This window comes from Rutidosis leptorrhynchoides, chromosome 6 (genome assembly GCF_046630445.1).
Source record: "Rutidosis leptorrhynchoides isolate AG116_Rl617_1_P2 chromosome 6, CSIRO_AGI_Rlap_v1, whole genome shotgun sequence".
Lineage (NCBI taxonomy): Eukaryota > Viridiplantae > Streptophyta > Magnoliopsida > Asterales > Asteraceae > Rutidosis > Rutidosis leptorrhynchoides.
In genome coordinates, this window is record NC_092338.1 from 145367177 (window position 1) to 145377725 (window position 10549).

Genomic DNA, 10549 nt, shown 5'->3' on the forward strand with positions numbered 1-10549 from the left:
ATGAGGGTTTGTTAAACTACATATTTTGTTAAATTTCCTTTTTGGGAAACTTTTTGAATAAAAGAATGCAATGTTGTTTATTTAATTCATTTAAGTCCGATCAAGCTGTGGGACCAAGTGACGGAGCCATTAGGTGTTTTGTCGAGGCCATTCCAGTTGGTATCAGAGCTCTGTTTGTAGGGAACTAGGCGGTCTTAATGTGGTCAACCCGTGGTTCTTAGGGTACATTAGAGTCTAGTCTACAGCCCGACCTTTCTCGTTATAGCATTATTATGCATTTCATTTCGTATAAGGAATAATTATAAGTTATTGCTTATGTTATTTCTATGTTGTTTGTGGTTTGTGGTTTTACTGTTTGCAGATGTCGACTTCGAGCAACAATTCTATTCCAGCTCCTGCTCCGACATCGGAGGATAGACGCTGTGCACGTCAGCCGTTAATCGATGACCCAGTTGACTATTACACGGCCACCATCGCTCACATGACCAGTGCATATACGAATGAGACTCGTATTGATGCTCTTAGCGACTGTATGCGTGCCTTGCCGCATAATGAGGTGATGGACGAGATTAGAGCTAGGATGGATTCGTTTATCAGTTTCAAGCATAATGTTGGGTTCGAGAATAGGAAGCGTAACCGTGAGGAGGACGCTAGGTTCGAGGCTCTTGAGAGCATTGTTCGTGGTCTGAAGGCAGAGTTGGAGGAGGTAAAAGGAAAGTTGAGGAAGTATGAGACTCCTGCCGAGCCTCATACGGGCCCAGCTTATCACACCCGCTCCAAGCAGATGTGATATAATGATTCATGATTGATTATTTATTTCATAAGACTTAATGTCCTTTTATACATACATTTTTGGGTTATGTATGGCGTTTTGCCGAGGATTTTATCAAGGATTTTATTATGGGATATTTTTCATTATGTATGGTTGGTTATTTCTTTATGACATCTATTATCATTATCATATTTTATTTTTGATGTTGTGACTCTTGGCATGTTATATCATGCGTAATATAGTTCATGTATGTTAGGTGCTATGTATGTTGTATGATTTCTATCATAAAGTATGTATGCATGTGGTGGCTATTTCTATAACTATCATAACTGTCATGTTATTACTCATAGTGTTTAATGACTATTATTTTAATGGTTAATCTTTTCGTGTTCGATCTATTCATTATAACACCGGTATTATTCTTAGTACTAACGGTTGTGTTATTCTGTTTTGAAGATCATGCCTCTTCACGAGTCCAACGAAGCCCGTATGCAACGACTTATCTCCGAAGGGATAGCAGCTGCTATGGCAGCTAATGCTAATGCTAATTCGAATAAAAACAATCAGGTGGGATGCTCCCACAAGACTTTTATGGCCAGTCGTCCACAAGAATTTAGTGGCACTGAAGAACCCATCGGACTTACTCGTTGGTTTGAGAAGATTGAGTCTATTTTTAGGGTTAGCCGAGTCCGTGATGAGGACAAGGTTAGTTTTGCGAGCTGCACTCTTAAGGATAGTGTATTAACTTGGTGGAACAACTTGGTTAGTAGTTTGGGTAACGATGTAGCGTATGGTTTGACTTGGAACAACTTTAAAGAAAGAATGATCACCCGTTATCGCCCTAGGGGTGAACTTAAGAAGTTAGAAGCTGAACTTAAGAACTTGAAAATGAAGGGCACCGAATTAGATGCCTATGAGCAAAGGTTCTTCGAGTTGACTTTGTTGTGTCCAAATGTTTATGTCGATGAGAATCTTAAGATTGAAGCTTATATTGATGGATTATCTGAGAAAAACCGTGCATGGGGTTGAGTCTAGTGAGCCCCAGACTATTAAAGCTGCTATGTCTATGGCGCACAATCTCAATGATAAGATTTTGAGGAGAAGTAAGGCAGCTGTGACCAATACCGGTGAGGAAGTTGTTAAGAAGGCTGATAATGGGAAAAGAAAGTGGGATAATAACCGCAACCAAAGCTAAGGTCAGCAGAAGAAATAAGATACCTCTGGTTCTAATAACCGAAATCAGTGTGTGTGTCCTCGATGTTATAAGGCTCATGATGGTTACTGTACCGTTACTTGTAAGAGGTGTTCCAAGCAGGGACACATTGCTAAAGATTGTACGGTGCTTATGCCGGGTTCTGCTGCTCCTGCTGCAGGAGGTAGTAATAATGCTGGTAATAATGGTGGTAGTGGTAATGGGGAGCCGAGAAATGGTGGTAATCAGAGGGTTTGTTATGAATGCGGTAAGCCGGGGCATTTCCGTGATGCCTGCCATAACAAGAAGACTACTGAGAATGCACGTGGAAGAGCATTCAACATTAACGCCAGGGATGCTGAGGAAGATCCTAAACTTGTTACGGGTACGTTCTCGATCAACGATTTATCAGTTTATGTACTAATTGATTTAGGGGCTGATTTGAGTTTGTGTCGAATAAATTGAGTCCAAAAATCAAAACACCGTTAACTCCTCTAGACAATACTTATGTTCGAGTCAACTCTGTGAGTTGTTAGACAAAGGTTTTATTTGTCCCAGTTCGTCCCCTTGGGGAGCTCCTGTTCAGTTTGTTAAGAAGAAAGATGGTTCGTTTCGTTTGTGTATTGATTATCGTGAATTGAACAAGCTTACTGTTAAAAACCATTACCCTCTTCTGAGAATTGATGATCTGTTCGATTAGCTTCAAGGTTCGTCTGTTTATTCTAAAATCGATCTTCGTTCCGGTTATCATCAACTGTGTGTTAAATAATATGATGTTCTGAAAACTGCTTTTCGCACCCGTTACTGTCACTACGAATTCCTTTTTATGCCGTTCGGATTGACAAATGCACCTGCTGTGTTCATGGACCTCATGAACCGTGTGTGCAGACCCTATCTGGATAAATTCGTTATTTTATTCATCTACGACATCCTTATTTATTCTAAAAGTGATGAAGAGCACGAAGAACATTTGAAGTTAGTGCTTGATTTGTTGAGGAAAGAAGAATTGTACACTAAGTTCTCTAAGTGTGCTTTCTGGTTAAGGGAAGTTCAATTCCTTGGACATATTATTAGTAAACAGAGAATACAAGTTGATCCTGCCAAGATAGAGGCAATTGAGAAGTGGGAAATCCCGAAGACTCCTACTCAGGTTCGTCAGTTCCTAGGGTTGGCAGGTTATTATCGAAGGTTTATTCAAGATTTCTCTCGTATAGTGAAACCTTTGACTGCTTTAACGCACAAGCGGAAGAAGTATGAGTGGAAGGATGAACAAGAGACTGCTTTTCAAACTTTGAAGAAGAAGTTGACTACCGCTCCGATTTTGTCACTGCCTGAGGGTAATGACGATTTTGTTGTTTATTGTGATGCTTCGCGTCAGGGCTTTGGTTGTGTTTTGATGCAACGAAAGAAAGTTATTGTGTACGCGTCACGTCAGTTGAAGATCCACGAATAGAATTATACAACCCATGATTTAGAGTTGGGAGCTATTGTGTTTGCGCTTAAGATTTGGAGACATTATTTGTATGGTGTCAAGAGTACGGTGTACACTGATCATAAAAGTCTTCAACATATTCTCGACCAAAAATAATTGAATATGAGGCAGCGTAGGTGGGTTGAGACGTTTAATGATTATGATTGTGAACTTTTATATCATCCGAGAAAAGCCAATGTTGTGGCCGATGTGTTAAGTCGTAAAGAAAGGGCTGAACCCCGCAGATTTAGAGCTTTGAATATGACGATTCGGACTAACCTCGCAAGACAAATTCTTGAGGCACAACAAGAAGCCTTAAAGGAGGAGAATTTTATGAACGAGAATGTTAGAGGCATGGCTAAGAAGTTTGAGGTACGAGCAGATGGTACAAGATATTTTACGTCTTTGGGTTCCGAAGTATGGTGATCTGCGACAACTTGTTTTGGATGAAGCTCATAAGTCTAGGTACTCTATTCATCCTGGTTCAGGAAAGATGTATCATGATCTTAAGTGAAATGTCCCGTTCATATTGATTATAAACGTTCCATATTAATTGATTTCATTGCGAGGTTTTGACCTCTATATGAGACGTTTTTCAAAGACTGCATTCGTTTTTAAAACAAACCATAACCTTTATTTTATTGACAAGGTTAAAAGGACACCACCTAGATTATCAGAAATGATAATCTAAAAATATCACACTTACACACTACCAATACATATTGGTTTACAATATTAATATGTTACAACAAAGTAAATTTCAAATGCAGTTTTAAACAATATTATACAAGCATGGACTCCAAATCTTGTCCTTATTTTAGTATGCAACAACAGAAGCTCTTAATAATCACCTGAGAATAAACATGCTTTAAACGTCAACAAAAATGTTGGTGAGTTATAGGTTTAACCTATATATTTATCAAATCATGATAATAGACCAAAAGATTTCATATTTAAAAATACATCCCATACATACAGATAAAAATCATTCATATGGTGAACACCTGGTAACCGACATTAACAAGATGCATATAAGAATATTGATGTGCGTAGAGGTGTATACAAAATAGTTATATTTTTACAAGGAAATACTATTAAATACGATACAATTTTACACAAGTTATTTATTTATTTATAGAGTGGATATACCTAAACATTGCTACAACACTTATAGGCAGTGTACCTAATCGTACAGTAGTGTAGTTTTTAGTAAGTCCGGTTCGTCCACAGGGAACTTACCAAGTTTAACGCTATATTTTTAACAAATATAAAAATATATATATATATATATATATATATATATATATATATATATATATATATATATATATATATATATATATATATATATATATATATATGTAGTATTATTATTATAAAAGGGGAGTTTTTACCGTTTAATGACCGGTTTGTCGATATTAAAACTTAAGTCACAGTTAAAACCTAATGTAAAATATTAAATATATAAAAGACTTAATTTAAAGCATAAAGTAAATAACAATAATGGAATTGCGATAAATAAAAGTGCGATAAATAAAATTGCGATAATTAAAAAGTACGATAATTAAAAGTGCAATTAAATAAAATGACAGTAAATAAAAGTGCGATAATTAAAAGTGCAATTAAATATGAAATAAAGGAATTATGCTTATTTAAACTTCCGTAATCATGATGTTTGACGTGTTGATTTTAGTTTATTACCATGGGTTAATTATCCTTTGTCCTGGATTATTCAATATGTCCATACGGATTTCTCCATAATAGTCCATTAGTCATAATCATAAAGTGCGGAAGTCTTCGTCAAATTATTCTTATTCCCGAAGTCAAATATTCCAACTAATTGGTGATTCGAATTGTAACAAGGTCTTAATACTTTGTTTAATGAATACACCAGTTTATCGACTGCGTGTAGTCCAAGGTTTTACTACTTTGTTAACAATTACACCAATTACCCTTAAATGTAATCCACCCCTATTTTAACTAGTCCATTAACTATTAATCCAGTCCCGTGTCCGGTAAAATGAACAATTATTGGTATTTATAGATATCCCGCCCACTGTACCCAGTCAAGCGTATGTGGTTATATATAAATATGTCAAATTATAACCTTTATATTAAATTAACGAGGTATCATTAAGTTAATATAAAACCCATTAATAGCCCATAGTCTAATTTCCACAAGTGTCGTTCTTTTATCCAAACCCCAATTATGGTACAAAGCCCAATTACCCAATTTTAGTATTTAGTCCAACATCATGATTACTTCGGCTTAAATAAGCATAATAATAACTTAGCTACGAGAAATTAATTTAAAAAGGTTGAACATAACTTACAATGATTAAAAATAGCGTAGCGTTACACGGACAGAATTTTGACTTACACCCTTACAATATTCGCTAACATACCCTTATTATTATTAAAATTAAAATTAAAATTAAAATTATAATATATATATATATATATATATATATATATATATATATATATATATATATATATATATATATATATATATACGTTGAAAGAGAAGAAAGAAAAAGATGTGTTAATTTGAGCCAAAACACGCGAAATTTAATGATGTGGCCTGATAATTGGGGCCATGCGATCTCATGGTTTTCCTTCTTCCTGACCATGCGATCGCATGGTCAGCTGGGAGAGTTCACATGTTGTTGTTTGCTTCTTGCTGACGGTTTTTAAATAATAATATAATATATAAATAATTTTAAGAATTAATTATATATTATATTATATTCATGTGCATAGTTGACTTGTAATTTTTAGTCCGTTGCGTCGAGCGTTGAGAGTTAACTCTGGTCCCGGTTCCAGATTTTCGAACGTCCTTTCGTACAATTTAATATCTTATATTTTGCGTTTTGCGGCTTGTACTCTTGTAATTTTGAGACGTTTCTCACCAATAATTTGAACCACTTTGATTGTACTTTGTACTTTTTAGCTTTTTGGTCGTTTGCATTTTCAATTCGTCCAATCTATCTTTTGTCTTCACCTCTTATTATTTAAACGAATATCACTTGTAAATAGAACAATTACAACTAAAAACTTGTCTTTCTTGAGGGATAATGCTATGAAATATATGTTCATTTTTAGCATTATCAAATATTCCCACACTTGAGCGTTGCTTGTCCTCAAGCAATATTGTTTTGAAATAAAAATACTAGAATCACTTCTTTATTCTTCACACTTTGTACATCAGTGATTTCTATACGGCGGTATGAACAATGGTAGTAACGATGTGGTTTACAGTCCCACATGACTATGAAAAATTAGATCCTTTAGGAAATTGGATCTTTATGAAAACATTTGATCTTTTTGAAAATTCCATCTAGCTTTACCCTAGATAAGATTTCTGGAATAACCCTTCACCGGTGTTTGCAAAATGTTTTTGTGGGTTTGGTGGGTTTCAGATTTGAAAATTTTAGCTCAAAACTTGCGGTTTTGTGTCACCCATTTGCTAACCTTGTATAGGGAAAGCAACACGTTCAGTTTACTTGCTCCGTATATTACCTTTCGGTAAACTACCATCCGGTTGTAAAGGAAAGCGTTGAACAAGCAACTGTTAAGGCAATGTCCCCTGACATGCTTTTAATTATGGTTTATAACGTGTCGGATGCAATTACTATCCTCTGTAGGAGCAATAGTAAAGCTCACCCTATAGTTTTTCGGTCTAGCACAAGGTCCTGTCTTTGACCATGCTATGCAACCACTGTTCTTACGGTTGACACCCGATTTGGTTCAGGTGACCTAATGAATTCCAGGTGAATTCCTAGGATTTTACGTTCAATGGTAATGAACGCATTAAAAATAGGTTTTCAGAAAATAAATCGGTTTATAATTTTGATCAAAATATTTTCTCGTTCAAGCTCGAGTTTAGATATCATCGAATTCCATGAGTTTGTAATTCTCAATCTTTAAAAGTCAATCTCAAGGATTGAGTAATATCAGGCTTAAAAGCTGATTTGTGATCTTTAAGGAGATTATCCTTTCTGGGGATCTGATTCATTAGTCTTATCAAGCTAATTTGTACGGTGCCCTCCCCATTTTACGAGACAGATCCTCTCATGGTTAGGATAAGTTTGACCACTTGGCGACCCTGTTTGATGCTGAGATCCGTGGATTTCCAGCTGATTTTCGAGAAAACTTTTCAAGATTTTTCGTATACTCTACAACTGGTCTGGACGAAAACTTCCTGACTTAAATCAAGAAGCGCGTTTCTTTTTCGGAAGACTTTACTTCCTTTTATTGATGGAATTGATTCATCGTGTAGATCCATCTTTCTTTCAAATATATTACAATTTACCGGGTAAAACGGTTAATTTTGTCCAAAACAAAAGTATCTTCAATTATTTGTACAAAAATATGTGATATATGTTTTAAATAACTTGGTAAATTTTTTCCACACTTGGCTTTTATTTTCCTTTCTTTGCCTTTTTATTGTCCTCTATTCCATTTTAAATGAATTCTAACATTTTGGGTTGTTTCTCAATTTATGTCCTTTCCGAGGTAACAATAATTTCGGTGTTAACACCTAGTTTTATCGTTCATAAATATGTATAAACATGATTTTGAATTCATTTATTTGAAAATTTTGAAAAATTTTACTAGAATTGGGTAGTCAGTATATAAGACTAGGGCTGTTCTTTATTATCAGAGAGCACTAGATTCTAATACAACTAATGCGTTACTAGTATTTTTTAATGGTAACCAAGTGTTTAAATTAAAAATTTTAAAAATTCCAAAGAATTTAACCCCTTCCCACATTTAAGATCTTGCAATGCCCTCATTTGCAAGAAATCAGTAACAATTTAAATTATTGAGGGTGATTAGCGTAGAAAAATGATTAAATTTTACCAAATTTTTCAAACATATTGGAGTTTGTTTGTTGAATGGTAAATGGTGCACATCATTTGTTCATTCCGTCTTGTTGTTACATCACATTTGTTTTTCGTTTTGTCGTCAAAATTAGTAGCTTTTGCTGAACTTAATGCCAGTCTTTGAAAATGCGCTGTTTTACCCTGTTGTATACAATTGACAATATACATACATACAAATATAAACATGCATGGTAATTTGAAATGGGACTTAAAATCCCACTTTCAAATCAAATATGAAATATTAGTACAACAAAATAAAAATATTAAACATTACAATAAAAGTATCAATATTTGTATGTTTAAACATAAATAAATAAAAATAACAAAAAAATAAAAATCATAGAAATCACCAACGGGAATTATATCAATCTGGATAGGGGTTCCAGTTCATGTCGTCGGTCAGGTTCCATGGTTGGTGATAAGTGTACTGGTAGGCCTGGTTAGGGTCGTAGAGAGTATATGGTGGTCTCATCTTGGGCTGGTGGGGAGGATAGTAAGCGGGTCGGGTCGGTACGTAGTGATCCTGAGGTGATAGCCGACTCATGATCTGACGCTGATGATAGTCCCATCTATCATGCTGTCGTTGAATGGAATGCTCGTACTCATTCCGGGCTTGCCACTGCTCGTACCGTCTATGTCTTTCCTTGTTTGTCATTTCTACCTCATCTATACACTGGTAGACGTCAGTCATAGCCTCCCTAATGACATCCCTAATGTCATCTGCTTCCTCCATTTCCTCATCTGAACCTCTCTCTACCTGAGGATGATTACCAACATATGGTATTGCCTGATTGCGTCTACTCTTTAATACCTTAGCACCCTGATAGACCCTCAATCCTAAAGGCTCAACATGTTCCCTACATACCAAAAGTGGACCCCCTTGATCCTTATCTACACCCAAATACTCTCCAATGAGAGTAACAAAAATACCTCCTCCTATTATTCCCCCTTCCTGTATTCCTTCCACCATCTTAGACAAATAAAAACCAACACAGTAAGGGATATTAACAAAGCCTCTTGGGTCTCGAATACACTTTAGGTAAAATAAATCATGTAAGGTCATTTTCTCCTTGTTGTGACCTCTCTGTGTAATCGAGTTAGCAAGAAATCTATGAATTATACGAAGTTCGGCTTTGTTAATATGTAAGTAGGTATGTGTTCCTGCCCGCCCAAAAACATTAAAATCTGACATACGCCTCCAGACGGCGTTAGCATCAAAATTCATATCTATCCTTTCACCATGATAAATCAAATTCATACAATCGGGTAGTAGTAATTCAGTGGGCGTATATATCTGTAAAGCCCTGGCCATGTCCAGCATGGACATCCTGTACATCCTACGGCTAAGTATAAATCTAAGAAAACTTCTATCATCTAACCTATCTACGTCCGTATTTAACGCTATAGTACTCATAAGCTCAATGCATCATTCCTTATATCCAGGTCTATGAATGGTGAATAAACGTTTCCAATCGGGAGAAGAAGAGTTTCCATACCTTTGGATCAGATGGAGTCTAACTCGGTTAGCTAGTTGGACTCTTTCCAAAGGATCCCAATCGATTACCCTTGGCACTTCTACATTTTTCGGTATCAGTTTGAATTTGTTACTTTATATGTTGGGTAATCTTTCCAGCTTCGATCAAATCTTAGATTAGGATGCAACTGTTCTTCATGAATTGTGGGTGAGCTACTATCGGATGCATCGGAAATACTACGTAAGCATCAACATATTCCTGATGCGGATCATAATAAGGCACGTGTTGATCAGGTTGTTGTTGTTGTTCCTGTTGTTGCTCTGGTTCATATTGCATTTCTGGTTCAGGTTCTGGAGCAGGTTGTCTAGATGATGATGATGCACCATCAGTATTAGTAAATCTCTGCAAAACACATTAAACACAAAATTTGTGCATCCAAATATGCATTAGTGTTAGCAAAATAACAAATTAACACAATTACAATAACATGTTCAATCAAAATTAAACTTATACACATTTTCACAATTTTAACAATTCTACACTTTTTCAAATAAGCATATATGAAAATGTTTACAAACTTCATACGCATTTAACTCAAATAACATGTTAAAACAACCATTACTAGCAATTAAACAAGTTTCAAATGGCATTTACATCAATTTAATCAAATTCATGAATTTTATACCTAAAAAGTCCACTTTAATTCTCAAAAATCATGTTTAGGAGCAAAGTTTGGATCATTTAACTACG